The sequence below is a fragment of the Seriola lalandi genome, unplaced genomic scaffold (genome assembly GCF_002814215.2).
Source record: "Seriola lalandi dorsalis isolate HSWRI2012SDOR001 ecotype SW California unplaced genomic scaffold, Sedor1 jcf7180002054054, whole genome shotgun sequence".
Taxonomy (NCBI): domain Eukaryota; kingdom Metazoa; phylum Chordata; class Actinopteri; order Carangiformes; family Carangidae; genus Seriola; species Seriola lalandi.
The window spans coordinates 90,437-110,990 of NW_019524607.1; the positions used below are offsets into that span (position 1 = coordinate 90,437).

The following is a 20,554-nucleotide window of genomic DNA, read 5'->3' on the forward strand; positions in this document are numbered from 1 at the left end:
TCAAACCAAGCACTGGGCAGCGCAGTGAAAACATGAGACCAAAACAGAAACAGCAGAAAAGGGATGTTTTGGGACGTTAACAAGGACACCTGCTGTTTAACAGGATTGACCTGACAGCCTCTGCCCTGTGGCACCTCGGCTATCAACTGCACAAGGCAAACTGCTGGGACACAAACAACACTGTGTTCAGGGTCGCAGTAAACTTCAACATGGAAACACTGGGTTTAGTGGTTGAGTAATTATTTATCTATAATTTGGTAATATCACTGTAATTTTCCCCAAAATCACATAGATGAAATTGTAAAACAACCCCGGACAACACTTTATTTTAAGGGTTAGAGCAGTGAAAGATGAAGCAGTTGTTGTAATGGCTCACCAATAAATCGCAACATCGGTAAAAGTATAACAAGTTGCATAACTGTGAGAAGAAAGAAATATGGACACGGACAATGGTCGTCACTAAAAGCTGAAATACAATCACTCCCAAGGAACATTTAGCTGTTGACGCAGCTGGTTTCGTCTGACTGCATGGCTGTTTTGACGGCTTCTCTACAGTAATGTTATCACACAGTTATACTGTGGGAACCTGCTCATCGTAGCAGCAACCTAAAACCCTGCCCAAGGAAACCATGACATCTTAAGCTGCTGGAGTGAAGTAGTTGGCTACAGTGACAGTATTTCAGGTACGCAGAAAACATTTATCAATATATTGCCTCAGGACAGAATGAAGATAGCAGTTCCAGTCTGTATAGGCTGCGATTCATTACACTAGGCTTTAATGGATATTATTTGTAAGAAGTCACAATGTGCTACATAACGAAACAACAAAGAAGCAAATGTGCTTTTTGAAACAATCATGAATTCTACAAATTCAATAAGAATGTGCGTGACTGACATTACCGGCTCCAGAGACGCCAAAACAGTTAACGGGAAATTACATTACCATGGTAAAAATACCAGTGACATGATGAATGAGCTTAAGAGGTATGGCAAACGACATGGAGAGGCAAAGTGATAAACCAGGGCATACATTTACTTCCATAAATTATGCAGAGGATTATCTCCAATCAAAGTAGTCCTCTCCATCCATGATCAGGTTCCAAAGACTTAAACTTTTCCCTTGAATTTTTGAGTAAGATCAATTCAAAAATTACAAAAAGATAAGAGAAGTAGCCCCAAACATATTTTTCTTTCCCTGCTCTTTTGCTCAACAACTTGTTAGAACTTGAGCATGCTTTCTGAAGGGCGGGGGCATTTTAAGAGCAGGATAAAGCATGCCGTGCTCTGGCACAGTCTGCTGCTGAATCTGATATCTGTCTGCTGTTTCAATGCCTGTTATACATGCGCTGGTTTGTGTCTGAGGAAGAAACATGTTGGCATCTGACCCATTCCAGTTGAAGAAATCAATCAAACAAACAGGATGCACGACATATTCTTCAAATCCACATGGAATTCCTAAAAAGCATCGTTATCTTAAACGCTTGGAAGCTTGAAATTAGAAAATTGAACCTGCAATTTGTCAGGTCATCAGGTTGGATTTGCAGCAAAAGACGTCAAAACAAGTTATATATTTTGGTGTTAAGAGATCGAAATCAGTCTAGTCTGCACCCTCACAAAGAAAACACACCGGATACTGTCGCCTTTTCCATTTTTTGAGATTCATTCTAAAGGTGCCCTGATAAGATATGACATATAGGAAATGTTCTGAACTCTAATATTCAACGCTTGAATTGCTGTTATGCGGGCTGAGCAATGAAGGTGCGATAGTGAGCGTGATAAGGTTCACTTTGATATGTTGAACACGCATCATCTTACAGTGATCGAGCTGTTCTTACCATAACTACAAGTAGCAGCCTGACCCGATGGGTGTGCAGTATTTGCTGTCAGACAAAATGCTGGCATCCAACCAGCTGGGGCCTCCCCTGCAACAATACTAAATAAATTAAAAAAAAACAAAAAAACATAAGACTGAGGGCACACAGACCCACCAAAACTGCAAACTCATCAAAAATGATGATTTCCAGCATGTCTGCTTTGGGAATTGACATTAATAATATGACCTACACAAAGGGAATAGAAGCAAGCAAGCACTGAAACATGAATCCCTCCTGGCCCATAAAACCCCCGCCTAGCCTCCCAAACCAACATCACAGTTATGGGACTCCCCCAAACACACACACACAATCACACACAATCACACACACACACACACACACACACACACACACAGGACAGAACCCACATGCTCCCTTTGTTTGAACCGCAGCGTGGCTACACTCTTTCCACATCTTATGGCTGGAGGCACATAAGTGATTAATTTTGATGCTCATTGTCATGATAATCTGAGGTTTGCCTCAATTTTCTCAGTCTGGCGAAGGAACAGTCACTTTCTAACTTTGTTAACTACAACCGACTCCACTACGAACAGGAAAAAGCAAAGCGAGGCTATTAATTAAAAAATACACAAGCTGAAATAAAATCACGTGATGAAAAGACATCAGTCAGACACAAAACCAACCACCAAGTGTAAATATAGCCTCTGTCATAAGTCATAATGTAACAGCCTGAGACAATTATGTCACTCCAAATAACAGGCACTCAACCAAGAACGACTATTTCCCAAAACTGAAATGTTTATTAAGAGTCTGTGGTGCATTTAAAACTCTTTGGAAATGGGAGCAGTTAGAGGACTTATTCTTTTTAGCTTTGAGTAAAAATCATCTAGTTTATGGGCCTTTATGTGCAAAAAAAATGTATTGCTCTGTCTTCTGTTACGATGTATTTAATTATGTGTAAGAGGAGATGTCTCTTGGCAATTTCCTGCTTAAAATATCTGTATGAATAAGAGCAATTTCTAAAGAGTAATGGTAAAAAATTGTGTGACTTGGTGCTGCCTTTTGCACACATATATCATTATTAAAAAGTCTTTACCTCTTTAAACAACCTCGAAAAGGAAACTATCTTGGCAGGAATTAGAAGTAGCACAGCTTGTACTGTGCTCTCGAGGGTACAACTGCAACAAGTTCAGAACGGCCCAAAAAATAATTTCATAGGTCACCCAGTTCTAGTTATAGAACCAAGACTGCAGATCAAGGCTTGTTTCTCTGGAGGCAGCCTGCTCTGTGGAGATAAGTCTGTGCACCAATGACTGCGCAGCTCAACACACTCAAACACAACTAATGCACACTGATTTCAGTGGATGGAAGCTAATGTGCTGACTTCTGCAAGCATGTTAGGAATTATTCTGAACTCTAAGTGACATAGAGATTTTTATTCTTTTTTTCTTATTCATTTAAGTATAAAATGCAAATAAAAAAGTGACAATGCAAAACATCTGCAGTGATTTTGAGTTTTCCCCATGAGTTTTTATAGTTATAGATCCAGTTTGCCCAATCTAGTAGCTGTGATGCATTTTTTATTGCTAATAAAATTGGGGAAAAAGTGAATGACTTGCCATGAAGGATCCATTACTCACCAAAGGGTCTGAAAGCTGTCAGCCTAAAGCCCATTAATTAAAAATCTGCCACCACTGAGTGGCTGAGCTGGAAACAGGGTGCACTGCTCTTTCACCTCCGAACAATCAGAGAGGTCAAGAGTCAACGGTCTTGAGAGGGGACAAGCAGTGTGCAGCCATTGGGTGAGTATCTAAACCCATCTGCAAACGTAGATGTTTAGCATATGTTTTTCTGTTTTAACTGAAAAGACAAGACATAGAGTTAGTAGAGTTATGACAGATACTTTTCAAGAAAAAAAAAAAAGAAGAAGAAAAAAGATAAATCACCACATCAGCAGCTTTGATCCAGATTTGACCTCATTAAATTGTTTAGCCAAGGTGGGAAGCCACCCAGATCCTGATATGATACGTTTTCCTAAACAATAGCCACATGACATGTAATGCCTTACCTTTGTGAAATCGTACCTCTGTTCTTTACCTTAACGGTTTATGTTTTATTTCACAAATATCGGACATCAGTCCGATACTGACTCAAATAGCTGCATCAGGTATCATGACACTATGGCCGATCTATTTGCTTAAATTCTTTGTTATCCTATTTTAATGTTAACGTGCCACATCATGCGTCAGCAGTGTGCCAGAAGACCCGTTTATTTTGCTCTGATGGATTTTACATTGATTAAATGTTTACATCTTGCTCTCATTTTACACAGTTGTATGGTTTTTCTGCTAAAATTTTAATTCCTGACCAATTCGTTGCTGAATTAAAAAGTTTACGCTTGAATTGTAATGCCTGTTAATACAAAGATTTAAGATTTCTTATGAAATTGCTGGTGTGCAATAATTTTTTATTTTAAAAATAAAAAAACTCTTGAGTAAATGTATAAATTCATTTGTTACATTTTGTTTCAGAAAGTCTGTAAAGCTGTTTTCAAGTCAAGCCTGATGTTACCGTGCACATAAAAGAATGATCCCAGTCTCCTCCACACACTGAGGCATACAGCATATTCATTAAACACTTGTATTGGATCAGTGCTCTGTATCGGCTGATACAAAAAGCCTAGGTATTGGAATCAGGACTGAAAAAGTTGGATCCCTAAGTGGATGTCCATCTAGCTCAAGGTTAGGGGTTAGATGAGTCTTGGGTTTATACAATCAGGTTTTTAGAAATGAAAACTGTAACAAGCTGAGAGGTTTTCCAACTCAGCCACAAATCAACAAAATGTGAGGTTGGATCTTGGGTGTGGCCAACAATGGCTATCTAAGCCCAGCTGTCCCAACAGTGAGGACAAGTGCAAAGCCGGGCCAGACTGGGGGCAGGGTGTGGCATGGTAGGGGTGCCATGGTGACGGAGCAGGCCTCGATAGAGAAAGGATGCTAAATGAAGCCATTGTCTGGCCCAAGTGAACCACACCGCACAAAGAATGGCACATTCAAACAGTCATACAGGCGTATTGTTGTGGCAGGCCAGCAGAGCGCTGCAGATTCACAGTTCATCCCACAGGATCCACTACACATCATATAGAGAGAGCTCGGTCCGAGAACATGAAGCTCTTACAAAAGCAGAACCAGCAAGAATGATACTGACATGGGGAACCTTTCCCCAACGATTCAGGCACATTTTTGTTCACTTCATAAAACAAAACACAACAAATAGCATATGAAGTTTAAGACGGACCACTTTCCTATTGTCCTTCACTGTGTATCGAGTAGAAGTGAAAAAATTAGTCAATCTACAATATGCAGCAACCATTTTATATTATTTACTCAACTGTGAGGGTCTGGAAATTTCAGTTAATCGAGGAAATCAAGAGATTAATCAAAATTAAGAATAGTTGTTAGATGGAGCCTTAATGTGGTGATTCCAATATATATTTTGAGATGCAGTTAAGTTTCTGGAAAATCTATTGAGAGACAGGAATTTCTGTTTTTTGCTAATCCAGTAAAATACCTGACAAATGAGGTACATCATCAAATTTAAAAATCATATGAAATTCCAACATCACCATAACGCAGTACAGTACTGCCCACAATGGCCTCATACATGCGGGAGATATTAAAGGTATGGAGATATCACAGTATAAATGGCATGGCAAAAATCATTAACACTAGACATATTTCAATTGTCTGACAGTATTTATATAATCTTATTGCCCTAACATTGGCGAGAGGGAGCACAGAATGGGAATTAAGGTGTGACACATGCAAGTCAAGTAACTACGGTATGTATACTAACTGGAATTGCCACCTTCTCAAACTATAACCATTCTTTAACCAACAGTAGCGATTGTCAAATGCTTAATTAAAGTAATTATAGACAGATAGATAACACATCCAATTCATGCCAACTGGTTAAACAGATTTTAACAGAGCATGTTTTACAGCAACAACATTATTTATATCCCTAAGAAGGGTCAGGATGCTGAAATGAAAGCTCATATAACAATTGTGAGCCCTAGGATGTACATTTTTTATTATTCTTACGGCAGTAATTATTACAAGGCTGTGGTTCAGCACCTGCCTCTTTACATTAATGTCACCACAACATCCAGAAATCCATGCTGACATATGGTGGTCTTAGGGGCTCAGCTGTGTCGCAGCCACTCCCAAATGACACCCACTATTGAAAAAATAATTAGTCTATACCTCCCCCCCATTGTTGGTGCTGTCGTTTACTCTTTCATTCTGTAGTGTTTAATATGAGCCAACCAGGGAGGCTGCCCCCCCCCCCCGCTACACTGCCAGTCCTGTGAAACGTAACACTCAGCTCATTAACTCAGTTCCCCTGGAGAACCTAAGAAGTGTTTGTGCGTGCTGATGGACAGAAGAGAAGGTACATTACACTGCCACTGTTTATGGACTGGCAACTTTGATGATGCTCTGTGGAGCAAGAACTGAACAGAGGACCAGTTTTCATGCATCAGTTTATATGGATGATTTACACCTTACCATCTTATCTACCATCAAATACAGCTTCCTATATCCATCCACCCATATATTCTGATGTCTGTGGAACTACAGGAATAGTTCAGCTAAAATAAGTCGGATTTTATTCATTTTCCTGAACATGACTAAAGCTCAGCCTGCTGCCAGAGTTGATAATGGCCACCACTGAAAAACATAAGGACAGAGCAGCTTATTTCAAAAGATACAAGTGACCAAGTGTGTCCCGGTTGTCCACCAGCGGCAACTGAAACTGAGTCACAAAGCTGCAGTCAGTTTCACCAAGGACAGTTTTAGTTCATTTTTATTTCCTTCAGCAGCACAGAGCATGTTCGTGTCTGAAAACAAACAACCAGTGCCAACAAAAACAAGACAGTAGTTGCTGTAGCTGTAGGCTGCAGCTTGTACAGAGGAAGCGACACCATAATCTGTCACCTGCTGTTCTTATGGTTGCTAAAGGTGACTGGCATAGCAGCTAACAGAAAGTAATAAGCAGAAATAATAAATACCCAGCACTAATAAAACAGGATCACAATATTTTTCATACATCATGTATTGTGCACTGCACCGACTATTGTGTTTGTTCATCTGTCATGATAAGGACTCGAGGCTATCAACCAGGTAAACACCAGGCAAAGTATAATAATTGTTTTATCAAGCTATATAGAACCAAACATACAGGCTTGTACTGATATGTCTGTTATAAGTCAATATGAGCCAATAATGTTGGCTTATGGATATGTATAAGCCAGGCTCTGCAACTTGGGACAGCACTCAGTTACAACACAGACTAATCATCTGCAATGTGCACCTATTCAGAAAAACAAGACACGTAATTCAAATGTCAGGACCTGTCGATGCTGATCTGAATCAGCCAACTCCCTGTCTGAGCATTAACACTGTGGACAAAATAACAGCATGGCACATCATGTAAGGCTTCTCCCATGTTTATAGTGAAAACATGCCTGCAGATCACACCACAGCAGTAAGCCCTCTCACAAGGCAGCGGCCCATTACATGCACATACAGGCCCCTCAGTGATTTAGGGCATTTTAATTCTCGGGAATGCAAGCCTTTTCTGATAAGCACCTAACTGTGTATAGGCCAACCACTAGAACGATTATACTTGGATAATCTCTGTGTTGTGCTCTCTGACTGACCTGTACCTGTTCATGGCCTCACAAGTGAGTCACTCCACTTCTCAGCAAAGCAATACAATTGAATATTAACTCAGAACAGGTGAAGTATCATATGTCTGAAAGCTCCGCAGGCTGGTCTTTTTATCAAGAGCATTGTGGCAGTTAGGTCCTTTATGAGGGCCATGCAACTGTATGTGGTGAGGGTGTAGTGGGGTGAGAATGGTATGGTACTGGGGCATGAGAAGGGACGATGAACTCTGAACTGCAAAGGCAAGTAAAGGTGATCAAGCCTTTGTGGGTCAGGCAGATGCATTCGCCAGTATTGGTTTAAATAGCTATAGAAGTGGTCAGATTATACTACAGGTACTAAATCTAACAGTTATTTGCTGAAATTACCATTTGGCTCCCATTCCAACATTAACCCTATATCCATTCATATACATTAACAACACTGGCTTGTGCACCTTTACACATTGTGTAACATTTTAGTCTAAAGAACTAAGAATCTCAGAAACATAAAAATAGATATGACCTGGTACTGATTTACATAACACTCAGAGCATTTACACTCCTCTCATGTACAGCCTACACTGACTTTGAACTTTTTCTCAATTAGCTGGGGGACCACTGGGATTCTTTCAGGAGACCCTGGAGATCCCTGGACCCCAGCTCAGACATTTCTCCCCATAAGGGTTTCAGCTTTAGTGGAAGCCGCTGGCAGTGCGGTTCTCTTGTTGGACAAGTCGACTTCCCCCACAGACAGGGCTCACAAAACAAAAACAATTTGCAAAACAGATGCAAATGTCACCCGACTCCTGTCTGGACTAGGTTTAGGTCAGTTGAAGCTCTATGAAGAGGCTCGGGAGCTTAAAGAAAAGACAACTCGCCGCAGCTAACGTTAACGATGGCTGTAGTGTTGACTGGCCTCACCGGTACTGAGGTCACCACCAACACCGCAACCAAACGGCCCGGTGTGGCTACTCACGCGGGTATTGTTTCAACCGATATGGCAGAGGTTTTTCTGTAAAGACAAACTACTTACCTCGTCCCGTTGAACATTTCTTTGATTAACTGTGTCCACAACTTCATCAGGTAAAAGTGAAGCGACAGAGAGAACACTGAATCCAGACGACAGGCAGATGATTCAACCGACTGGTTGATCGGAGCAGCTCGTGATGTCATTGGTTTACTCGAGTCGTTAATGCGCATGCGCTATCCTTTGTTCATCCAGTGCTTCATGGATGTTGTAGTGTTCTTCACGGACACATTAGAAAAACCAGTTTAAAATTTCAACAGCATCTGACCCAAACAGAGCCTGAGTTTACTTTACATGCTTCCCAGATGTAAGTTATGTTTATCTTTCTGTTATGTATATTGAGCTATCTTACTTATTTGTGTTTATTTATTTATTTATTCTTCTGTTATGGATATCGTATTATAAAGTGATATTGTATTATAAATGTGCTTGTTTCAGATTCACAAACGTGAATCACAAACGAAGACTTTATGCTTTTCTTTGTGTTACAAATAGTAAAATAGATGTTTGGCCTTTGAACTGGTGTTTGGGCAAAACGGGATGTTTGAATATGTCACCTTGGGCTTGGAGAATCTTTCTTTTTCAATCTTTTTTACATTTTGTTGAACAAGTGATCAACTGATACTGAATATAATAGTTGCAACCCTCGTCCTCGTATTCAGAGCTGACTTAGTATAAAAAAGGGTGCCTGCGGCATGCTACTAATCCACAGGCTCTGAAAAAATATTACAGAAGCTAAGTTTTATCTGTGAGGCCAGTTTAGGCAGGAATACCCATAGGTTTTTCTAGTTCAAAGATAACATTTTTTTTCTGCGACATATTTATGAAGCAGGTATTATTTTTGTTCTGAGAGCCATTGGTTGTCAAATGTAACCATGACAACAACCAAAAAGGTACAGGATCATGTCTCCATCTAGTGGCTAAACAGGTATTAAGATTCAGGGGAATGTGCACCATGCTATAACTAATAGGTTCACTTACTATAGAGCCTTTCCGTGTTTTCAAAGACTGTAAAAACAAAAACAATGGGAATCTGGTGAGGTAAGCCATAGCTGAAATAAACTGACTGTTGTTTTTAAACTACAAACTGTAACCCATATTTCAAATAATTTCAATACTAGCAATATTAGCATTGCTTAGCCTTTTGACATTACAAGCATTATGAGCTTTATTAAACTTGATAGAATTATTTTTCTTGAACTTTTTTGATGTTCTATAAATTGAAATCAGTCAAAAATATTTACAGGAGTATTTTGTTTATGTACATCCATGCTCAGTTTTCAATATATAAAAAAAAAAGCAGATTCATTCTCACATGACATGAAGCAACACGAGACTATGAGACTATCTAAATCTTTTCCAACTTTATGTGTTAGTTTATGGACGGAAGTAAATGATCCACACAGACAAATTATAATAAACTACTATTTCAAAATACCCCTGACATTTAATTTACAAAGACTGAGTTGTGAATATAAATATTCACATATTTGCATTTTGGTCATATTTTATAAATGTTTATACAATGTTTGCAATCAACCCCACATGTTTTTTTACATTTTGAAACTTTTGAAACTAATACAGGTTATATTGCAACACTAAGTGACTGATGTGTAATAAACAGGTGGGGTCCAACATAGCTGAGTCTTAACAAAATGCAGAGACCAAAAAAATGCAGAAAAATAAATTTACATTGTTTTCGTATAAAATACCGTTGTTGTTATTGTTGTTATTTTTTTTTCAGAATATGAAAGTGTCAAAGCAATAAGACAGGGAATAACCCAATGCATGGGTAATATATAAACCAGAAATATTGAGTTAATTTCACTCACTGGGTAGTGTCGAATAACAACGCAGCATTCTGAGTTAAATGGTAAAACCCCGTGGTGCGACACCTGCTGGTCATTTTATGTAATTACTGTTGCCATGCTTGCTGTCAGTTCTATACTTTTGATCTTTCTAAATATTGAGAACAGACTTTACTGTCCATTGCCTCTAACCACAGAATACCACCGGTGCAGTTCAGTGATGTGCTTAAGCTTGATAATTATTTATCTTAAAATCACACAAATTTCTCACAATCCACCTAAATCACTGACCATAGTGAAAGTGCCAGAGCATAACATTAAGATGAAAGAGTGGCACATGATGACCTTATAAATCAGATTAAGAAACTTAATAAATGTCAGATTTTTTAAACATTTCTTCATGGAGGACAGCAAAGGTAAGCAGAAGTGCTTTTTTCCAATCTGAATGGTTTGTCCACAAGATGGTGCAAGAGACCATTAAGCGCAAACCACAGTGATGTTTCCCTCCCACTAGGACATGATTTATTTCTATAATGGATCCAATAAACAATGACTGAAACTGATTCAGAAACCCCAGTCTGAACTCACTGACACTGGCAGACCATTTAAAGAGAGACTCCAACCACAATTTGAAGCAGAGACTGGTAAATATAGGAAAATATAGACCTCAGGGATTAAGGTCTCTGTATTAGTGTTAATTCTATTAAAATGAAATAATCATAGATGTTGTACCTCATCTTGGACAAACAGAGTTCAATGGGTGACACAAAGAGCATTCAGGGGTTGCAAGTAGGACAAACTTGTGTTGCAAGTTACAGAACAGAAAAGAAAAAGTGTATAAACCAATCCAGCATGTGCTTTGTTCAAACATTTAAGTCAATGTCACAATTTAAATTAAATTTAAGATAGCATTGAAATGCTTCCTTTTAGAGCATGAATATTTGACTACTTTCTTATTTTTAATAGCTATTTGTTTTCCCTCAGAGATTATTTCCTGTTTTGCAACCCTTCAGTGCCAACCAACAATGACGGGAAGGATCTTACTTGCTGTCTAGACGAGTGTCTAACACTCTCAGACATGGCTGTCTGCTCAGTCTCCTTTGCTCACACTGTAAGTGTTAATTGTTAACAAACTGTTGCTGATGCTTAGAAACATTAACTGTGTCATTTTTCACAAACATTATGACATACTTTGTAACTTTATTGTCATTACTTCTGTGGATCCTTATATTCCCATTATTAAAGTGATCAGTAATGTTATCACTACAGTCATACAAAAAAGAAAAAAGTATTCACAGTGATGTGGTGACAGATACTTTAATGGTCACCTCAGTAATTTGTCATCCATCTCGCAACTTATTGTAGTTTCCATTTATCTTCAAGGGTAAACAGAAGTGGATTAGGTTGAAGGTGTGAAAATGAAAGACAACCTTGAATAGCTCCAACAGAAACCCTGGAGTATGGCAGAGACAAATTCAACTCTGGGCAGAAAGGTGCTCTGTCGTGTTGCTGTTCATTTTCTCTATTGCTTAATTGGATAAAGGGACTCATTGGACCTCTGCAGTGACCCTTATAACAATGGAGGTGCAATAACATCCATCAGCACTGGCAAAACAGCTCTTGCACTGCACTTACACACACAGCCAGTCTGCGCTGCCGCATGGTCTGAGGCTGATTTTGGTGCAATGTAGATGGTCGTGTTTCCATCGCTCTTCGAGTGCAGATTAAACAAACAGGTTACAGGGTGTTCATCAAAAACATTTAGAGGTGTTAGTAGGTAGTAGTAGGATTTTTTAACTTTTGGACAGAGCCAGGCTAGCTGTTTCCCTCTGCTTCCAGTCATTATGCTAAGCTAGGCTAACCATATGCTGGCTCTAGCTCCATAGAAACATAAGGTTGATGTAAGTATTCTTATCATCTCTGTGAGCAAGCAAGTATCTCCTAGAATATTCAACTATTACTTTACTACGAATGAAAATATAAAACTAAAGGTACACTGTGGAGTTTTTGACCACTAGTGGCGCTGCAGATCAAGTCATGAGGATGTCCCTGTACTGTGTGTATCTGTGTCTGTACAGTCTCTGAATCTGTGCTGTGAGACTATAGTATACTTTCATTCAGTGTAGTTTGGCAATAAAGTTGTATGATTATATGTTGAAGCAGTAACATTTGGCAGATCCATCGTACATCCAACGAGAAAAGCAAAAGTAAACATCATCTGAATGCCCTGATAAATGACCTCTTCAAAGACCATTTCTCATTGTGTATGCTTTGTCACTGGCAGCATTAATATTACATTATTAGAAACATAAGTGACTCTCTGTACCTTTGTTTAAAGACATGTTTTACTGTTTTATTGTTTGAAATGTTCCAGGTGACATGAAGGCTACTGCATTTGCATGGACATTTTCCTAACATACAAAGATAAGAGTGCAGTCTGAACAACAGTTCTGAGACATTTTGTCTAAATTGCACCTGCATTCAGTCGCCATCTGTACTGGGTATATGCGACCGCAAATCTGCTCTCATGTGGCTGGCATTGGTCTCCCTCTTCACCTACACAGAGTATTGTGGTAACTCTACTTCCCTTTTCTTTGAAATGTTGTCATACACTTAGAGGCGTCAGTTGTGTATCAGCTGATAAACTTCCACGAATTCTTCAACTGCATGTTCTGTGTTGACAATGGTTCTGCCACTGAGGCCTCTTGTCTCCTCCTAACCCAGCGACACAGTGAAGTACTCTGAAACATGTCCACCATCAAGGAAAGTAATACCCCTTTAGTGTTAAGTTACAGTTTGGATAAGTCAAGATCCTGCCTTGAGGCTGGAAAGGGGCAAAAGAAAGGATGGAAATGTAGAGGGTTGCAGGCAAAGAAGCTTTTACAAAGACACACACAGGAAGATAATTCATTGCACCTGCTCTGACAATGTCCAGAAACCTTATACCGGCTTTTTTCTGGACAAGATGACACCTGCATGAATGAAGCTGCTGCAGCTGGGTGTCAGCACACCATCACACTTTCATACTGCACACACTTATACGCACAGAAAGGAAGATTTGCATGCATATGGAGCCACACAGTGCAACAGCTGCTCAGATTTTGTGCACAAACAGACAGACAGTCAGACAGAAGTGATGTCAAAAGAGCTTCAGTGGAATTTTAGGTTTGCTGCAAAGACAAAAACACCACATGATCACTTAAAAGTGCAATCAAAGCTTGTTTGCAGACAAGTGTGCAACAATTTAATCTTATTTGAATTTGCACTTTCTGTTTCATGCAGTGTGTCAAGAAATCCAGGGAGGTTGACTGAGGTCAACACAAGACCCAGAAGTTGAAGGGTTAAGTCAGTTTTGATTCACGACATTTGAGTGGTGAAGCTTTTACTCATTAGTTTGGCAAGGAAGCGAAGGCCCATTAAGATTTACAGCTGGCTAATCACAGTTGCCAAGCCTGCTGGAGGTTCAGTGGAGGGACTTGGTGTCTCACTGCAGGCTCACTAGCACTGAGTCTGGATGAGTCAGGACTACACAGCTGGAAACATTTTCAAATATCCATCGTTGTGTTGTGTAGGAGTGCAGGTCAAGGCTCGATTTTGTGTTTAACAGCATATGTAGAGAATTATACAACTTAGAAAGTTGTCCACATATCAAACTCCACTTTAATGAACTTTGTGAACTTTGCACTGCAGTTTGTAATACATGAACTGCTGTTATAGTGGTCTTTCCAGCATGTAAGTTGTCTCATTACAACACTACATTTATTATTAATTGGCCCTCAGGAGAGCAGCATCATTTATGAATACTGAATGTTTTGTTTCTGTCTTTATCAACCTACCTTCTATGTTTTTTTTTTTTTACACTCACCAACCACCCACACAGACTGGGTATGTTTTGGTAGCTTCTTCAAGAGATATGAGCTGGTTGTTGAGCATATATCCACACTGTCATTATTATCTGAATGCAGAGAATAAGTGTTTTTTTTGGCTCATATGAGGACGTCCGTCAAATTTAATATCATGCACAGATGTGTTTCTTAAGAACAAAGATGGTTTTCACTTGAAAAAAATTGTTCAACATTTTGGGAAACTACAGCAAAAGCCAACTAGTTCAGCTTAGCTTTAGCTTAAGACTGCTAACGGGGAGTCTAGCTTTGTCCAAAGATAACAAAATCCACCTATTAGCACCTCTAAAGATCACTTTTTCTGTACAAAATCCAAAATGTAACAACAACATGTTGTGTTTTTTACAGGGGGTCATGTGGATGTTAAAACTTTTAGCTGCCCCCCCCCCTTTCCAGTCTTCATGCTAGACTAAGCTAACCACCTCCTACCTAACTATCGGCAAAGTAGCATATTCCCCAAAATGTTGAACCATTCCTTTAAGCTACCTGACTATTTACACAGTGAGCTCTCAGTTATCAAGTAGCAAATGCAGCCTTCTGGTTTTCTGATTTTTACTCACTTTTCCACACAAAATCTGCGGTTTTCTTTTTATTGCTTGGCCCGTGTTGACGCAGCAGGCCCTGTAAAAATGTGTTACACCACCGTTTTTGGAGAGATTATGTGTCATGGATCAACACTTTTATTTGTGGAAGAAGATGCAAGCAAACTAATGACAAATCCATCTGACAGAAGGCTGTTAGGTATTAGATAATTTGCAATGCAACAGCTCTAACAATGCATTTGCTTAATATTAAAAATAAAGAGGTATGGAAGAATCAGTAATCAGAAGTGCAAAGTGGGGGAGCACAACAGTAAGTAAACATCATGGATACCACTGACAAATATAAATGTAGTGGTTAAACTACAAACCAGAATATGTCCTGTAAAAGAAAACATCAGGTGCATCTGTTTATCTGTTTATATGGAAAATGTGGTCTGAAAATTCTGGTAATTTGAAGTTGCCTGATGAGAACTAACAGGAAACCAGATACTGATAATACCACATTTTTACATATGTTTTCCTTCTACTGGCTGCTCCTGCTAAGTGAAGGTGCTTACAGTTACAGTTCATACTATGAATCTTTTGATAATGACGTGTCATTGTGGTTGATGACAGCAGTACTGTAAAGGCAGAGGTTAAAATGATGAAAACATATTCAAAGTACAAGATCCTTTCTGACCTAGACGTGTTGAAAATGGAGGCGTCCTCTGGGTTATAGCTGACCATGTGGTTTTCTCAGTTTTTATTGCCTCTCTAAGAATATAAAACAGTTGTTCAGAATTTGCTGCATTTGGATCTCTGCATGGTGTTGATGCCCTTCTTTCAATTGATGATTACTTTTTGCATTTGTAAAGAACTTTGGGATCTTTTTTTGACCAATATGACCTTGTCATCACATGACTGAGGACATGTACACACATCGCAAATGTATCAAAAATTGTAATTTTGTGCAGAAGAACTCCAGATGGAGCATCTGATATGTTAAAACATTAAAAGTGCATTAATTTTCCACATGTTTTTCTCTCTGGGACATGCTTTGACCCCAGTCTCAAGACCACAAGCCTTACTTGTGCAGTTATTTGTGCATTTGTTGAGATTTTTCTTCTCGGCCTGAATCAATGGCAATGACAGGTTTCGTTTGCAGCTACTCTGGACACTTTCAGCTGAAGCCTGTTAAAAATCTTCACATCTTGGCATGCCTCACCGAGTCGTGTAACAACCTCAACTGATTGCATTTGCAGCTGGTTGGCTTCAACAAGTGCATTTTCCCATTTGAATAGACAACACATGTGGACTCTCTTTGTTTGCAAAGAGGTTCAGCCCCTGATTTTTCCCTCTACTAAAGCTTTCAATAACAATTTTATTCCTCTAAGGGCCTGGCATCTGCTCTTATGGTCCTAGACTTATAGAATTACACAAAATAAGAGTCTGAAATAACACTTCAGATAATATATTCTCATAACATCATCATCTAATATAGCTATCAACATTTTCAAAGAAAAGTTGTATTTTCTCAGTAAACATTCAACCTTCTTGAACAAAGCATTTCTCCCCCCTCCTACATTATGAAGCACATCACGTTCAGGCTATTTTAACTAATAATCTTCTTATGAACAGAGAATGAGGGAGATAATACACACCATTGTGAAAATGAATCTTGGTGAAGGGGGTTACTGATTATGTGGTGGAGCAAGCTGTGTGCCTGTTTGGCTTTAATTAGAGTATTAGCAGGATGCCGAGCCGTGCTTTTCATCAGTGGACCAAAGGAGGGAGAAGTTTCACAATGAGATACCCTGCAGAGCTAGTTTATCACTGATGCTGATGAGACTAATCTCCTTCATGAAGGTTCAGATATGATGTTGAGTGAAAGTCGTATAATAATTAACATGTTGCTTTTGAATATCTTTATTAAGCTGTAAGATAGATAATTACTTCATGGTTCATGGTTAAGGGTATGTGGTCTGTTCATTGTTGACTGTTCATTTAGGCTCCTGGCTGTCATCAGAGTTCAACATGACCCTTGTTTCTGCTTTTTGCAAAAGATTCATCATAATTATTATTATTTACTTTCTGCTGAAAAAGCTTCTGTGAGGTTTATTATTTCCTGTAATTTATTTATCGTTTGCAGCTGATCTTCAGCATCCTGACTTGTAACACTCCGGTTCTTGCATATATGGGAGATGCACCTACACCCACGTAGAGGACTTTTCCCTGCAACAGGAAATATTCATTTAGACAGGTCGTGGGTGTGAAGTTTCTCACTGTGAGTGACTCACTATGAACACAGAGACGTTTCCTCAAACGTCCATGACCACTATACTGGTTGCTACTAGTGTTCTTACACACACACACACACACACACACACACACACACACACACACAGCATATAGCATCATTCTTGTAGAAAAAGCCACAACTAGATATTACGTTTTTTTTTCTTCCCCTAATCCTTTCCAAATCCCCCCCAAAAAAAGTTCAGTCTGATAACCAGCTTTTCTACATTTTTCATGTCAAGTGTTACTTGCCTAAATATTACAGTCTATTATGTATAATTTCTTTTAACAACATGATTTACTATAGACGATTGTAATCCATTCACCCATGAAGCCTAATGAACCATTCTGCTCCAGAAATACACATATAATCACATATGGATTTCAGACCACAGCAATCATGCGTTCATGCGTTCAAAATCATTTGTGGGTTCAGTAAGTGACCTGTTGCTTTTTAAACATTAAATTGATCATTATCTCTACTTGGTGACCTCTATCAAAGTGTCACATGTTAACATGTGGTAAAGCTGTTTAGTCACTGTCAAATAATACTTTACTAAATTCACGTGTCTAGATTGATACCTGTGTGGATCGATACCTTAAGTATCATAACTAATTACAGCGGTGCTAGAGGTCGGCCAACAATGAAAAGTAACTCTGGGCCATGATAAGCTGCTTGCACAGCCGACCTATGAGCTCATTTTTTTACAGGAAAAGATTCACTTCATAAATCATGACATATCTCTCCCCTACAAAATAAAAAAAAGTATTAGTATCAATATCTGTGACTCTGGCCCTGGTATTACTTGGTATTGGATTAGAACTACATTTCTGTCTATTGTAGATGTTCAGCCCAGAACCCATCCCACTGAGGCTTTTAACAGACTGGCCACAAATGATGGTAAATACACATGATGGTGGAGGAAAGGCGCAGATGATACAGTTAAAACTGGTGAAACTGGGAGAAGCATTTGATGAGTTGTATGTGTTCAATATGCAATAAATATAAATAAATCAATAAATATAGCCTTACAGTAGTGGTTTAACAGTTATTGTCTTTTGCCTTACCATAAGTCTGTGGGCAGTACACACCGGCTGATGGAAGGATGCTGGGAGGAGGCTGAGTATTAGTGCTGTATTCTGTTGGAGAAGTGGTTGTGATGAAAATACATTCAGTTGTTTCAGCAAATACTTTTACCCAAACAGCAATTAGAAGAGGTCTGGACTTTCCCGCGTCTAATACCAGAGAGTTTAAGCTGATTTGGAATCCCACAGATGTCGTGGACTGTCCAAACAACAAGTTTGTTAAAATGGTCATTTCGCAGTCATTGCCTCCAGGTTTGAACTGTGACCTCCTCCTCTCAAGTCATCTATCAGCACCATCATTAACACAGCTCCACCCCTGCACTGCCCCGACTTTCTGTTAACAAAGGTTGGAGAAATAATTGTTTATGGTTATTTATTCAAAATTGAGCTTATGTTGTTAAAAAAAACAGAAATGAAAACCTTGGTGCCTTATTTGTTGCATGCCGTTCTCACAGTATTATAATTCTCCATTCCTCCAACGGGCAGCTGTTAAAGTAGAAAATGAAACTCTGGAGGGTAGAACAAAAAGAAATTAAACATAACTTTTCAGTCTTTCATTTAAGCCTGTCTTTCAGCACTTTCATTGCCCTTGCACCCCCAAAAGCCTGTAGCTATAATTATCTATCTAGTGCACTGTGAATGGGGAGCAGCCTTAGGTTTCCAGATTAATTACCTTTGCGTGAACTTCACTGCTGGTGTTACTGCATGAATAAAGCTGTCGGACACACTACACCTGACGGCTGGGAGAGGGGAGGCTCACACTGTGGAGTTGGACTTATCTCAGAGGGTTAGACAAGCCTTGAGAGATTACGGGTGCTAAATGACGAGTAGCAGAGTCTGATGACAAAGAAGTTTGTCTTTTTTCCACATGATACAACGTCACACAGAAAAAACTGTTCGATGATTTCATAACTTGCTGTTTAGTTGGATTTCTAATTAGATTATATTGATGTTGACTTCCTGAAGAATGTCATGTTTATGAATTTGAATCATTTCTAATCACAGAATAACAGCTCTTTGCTGTGGATCCCTTATATATTTAATGATATATTTAATAAAATAATTAATTAGCAACCATGAATTGACAGTTAACATTGCCCTTTATAACTTTTGAGCTCTTGCCTATTTTAGATCATCTCTGACATTCTCTCTAATCTTGTTACTTCTAAACAACAGGAGCTGACATATAGGGCCGTGCATTATGTCCATAATGTCGCCCTTCTTCCTTCATCCTGGTCTCGTGTTTAGAAAGAAATCCCCCCAGGGACGGTCCCAGGATTTAAGGGACTTTAAGCGGGGGAATTCCTTCATTAGCTTGTCACAAGTAATTCAAGCATAAATCATGAGTGAATACCTGCTGGCTGAACAAGGATAACAAGACTATTAAAAGCCCATTAATATATAAAGGAAGTAATTTGATTTTGTGAATCCTAAAATCTCCCTACCATCTTAAGCCACATCACACCATGAAAAAAAAATCCTTCATCAGTCCACCAATCAGCAGCCAGAAAAAAAGCATGAATGTGCTGTAAATGTGCCTAAACAATCAATCACTGAACCCCATTGCTTGTCCAGATTCCTACTTCTTTCTTGTTTTTACTCTAAAGCATTTAACTTTACAATTCAATTTCACATTTTCATAGCAGTGAGTTTCCTCCAGCGTTTGGATCCTCTCTGAGGTAGATTCAGATGCATACTGATTGAACTTGACTGACATCATGAATCATCTAGGTCATCTGGTGACCTTCCTACTACATTTTAACTGCACATTTATGTCCAACGATCCGTAATAATACTGTGTGTTTAAATTCAAAGTTCAAAAGTACAGAATATTTCTGGCTAAATCTGTTGCATTTAGTGCAGTACACGGCCTGTACATGAACTGCATACAAGGTTAATAGCTCAACAGCTGCTTATTTTGTATTAATCTCTGCTATTGAATCAGTTCAGTTTGAAGATTCTGTGTTAAAGATGAGTTTGTACCAGAACTGAACACTTCTAACTACATGCTGTGTTTTTCTAACAGTAAACAAGGTTATTGTTCTCTCTGCTAACGCAAATAGAAAAAACTTACTACCCGTGTAGTTATGACAGGATTTGACGTGATACATGTAAACTTTGTGTAAAGGTTACAGCGTTTGCTAGTTTTGTAAAATACTGGCGTGACTCAATGAAACAGTGTCGGCAACACAAGTGAAAGGAGCAACATAGTTTTTACAGATAGGCTATGTGGATTTGAATTAAATTATTTTGAACAAATTACTTTTTAGTTCAAATTTGTTGTTGATTTTTTTTTTTTTGTTGAAAAAGTGACAGACCAGCTGGGGACTGAATAAACAGTGACCTGAGAGACAGAAAGAGCAGGTCCCA

The 20,554-nt window shown here is 38.9% G+C and overlaps 1 protein-coding gene across 2 annotated transcripts in view; it reads right to left on the reverse strand.

Annotated features, from left to right (window-relative positions):
• Positions 1-8,712, reverse strand: part of daam1b (dishevelled associated activator of morphogenesis 1b) — a 49,040-nt gene extending 40,328 nt beyond the window's left edge. For both annotated transcript variants that reach the window (XM_023403005.2, XM_023403003.2), the window contains exon 1: positions 8,579-8,712. The gene's annotated coding sequence lies outside the window, so the exon portion shown is untranslated. The remainder of the gene's footprint in view (positions 1-8,578) is intronic.
• Positions 8,713-20,554: the final 11,842 nt, after the last annotated feature.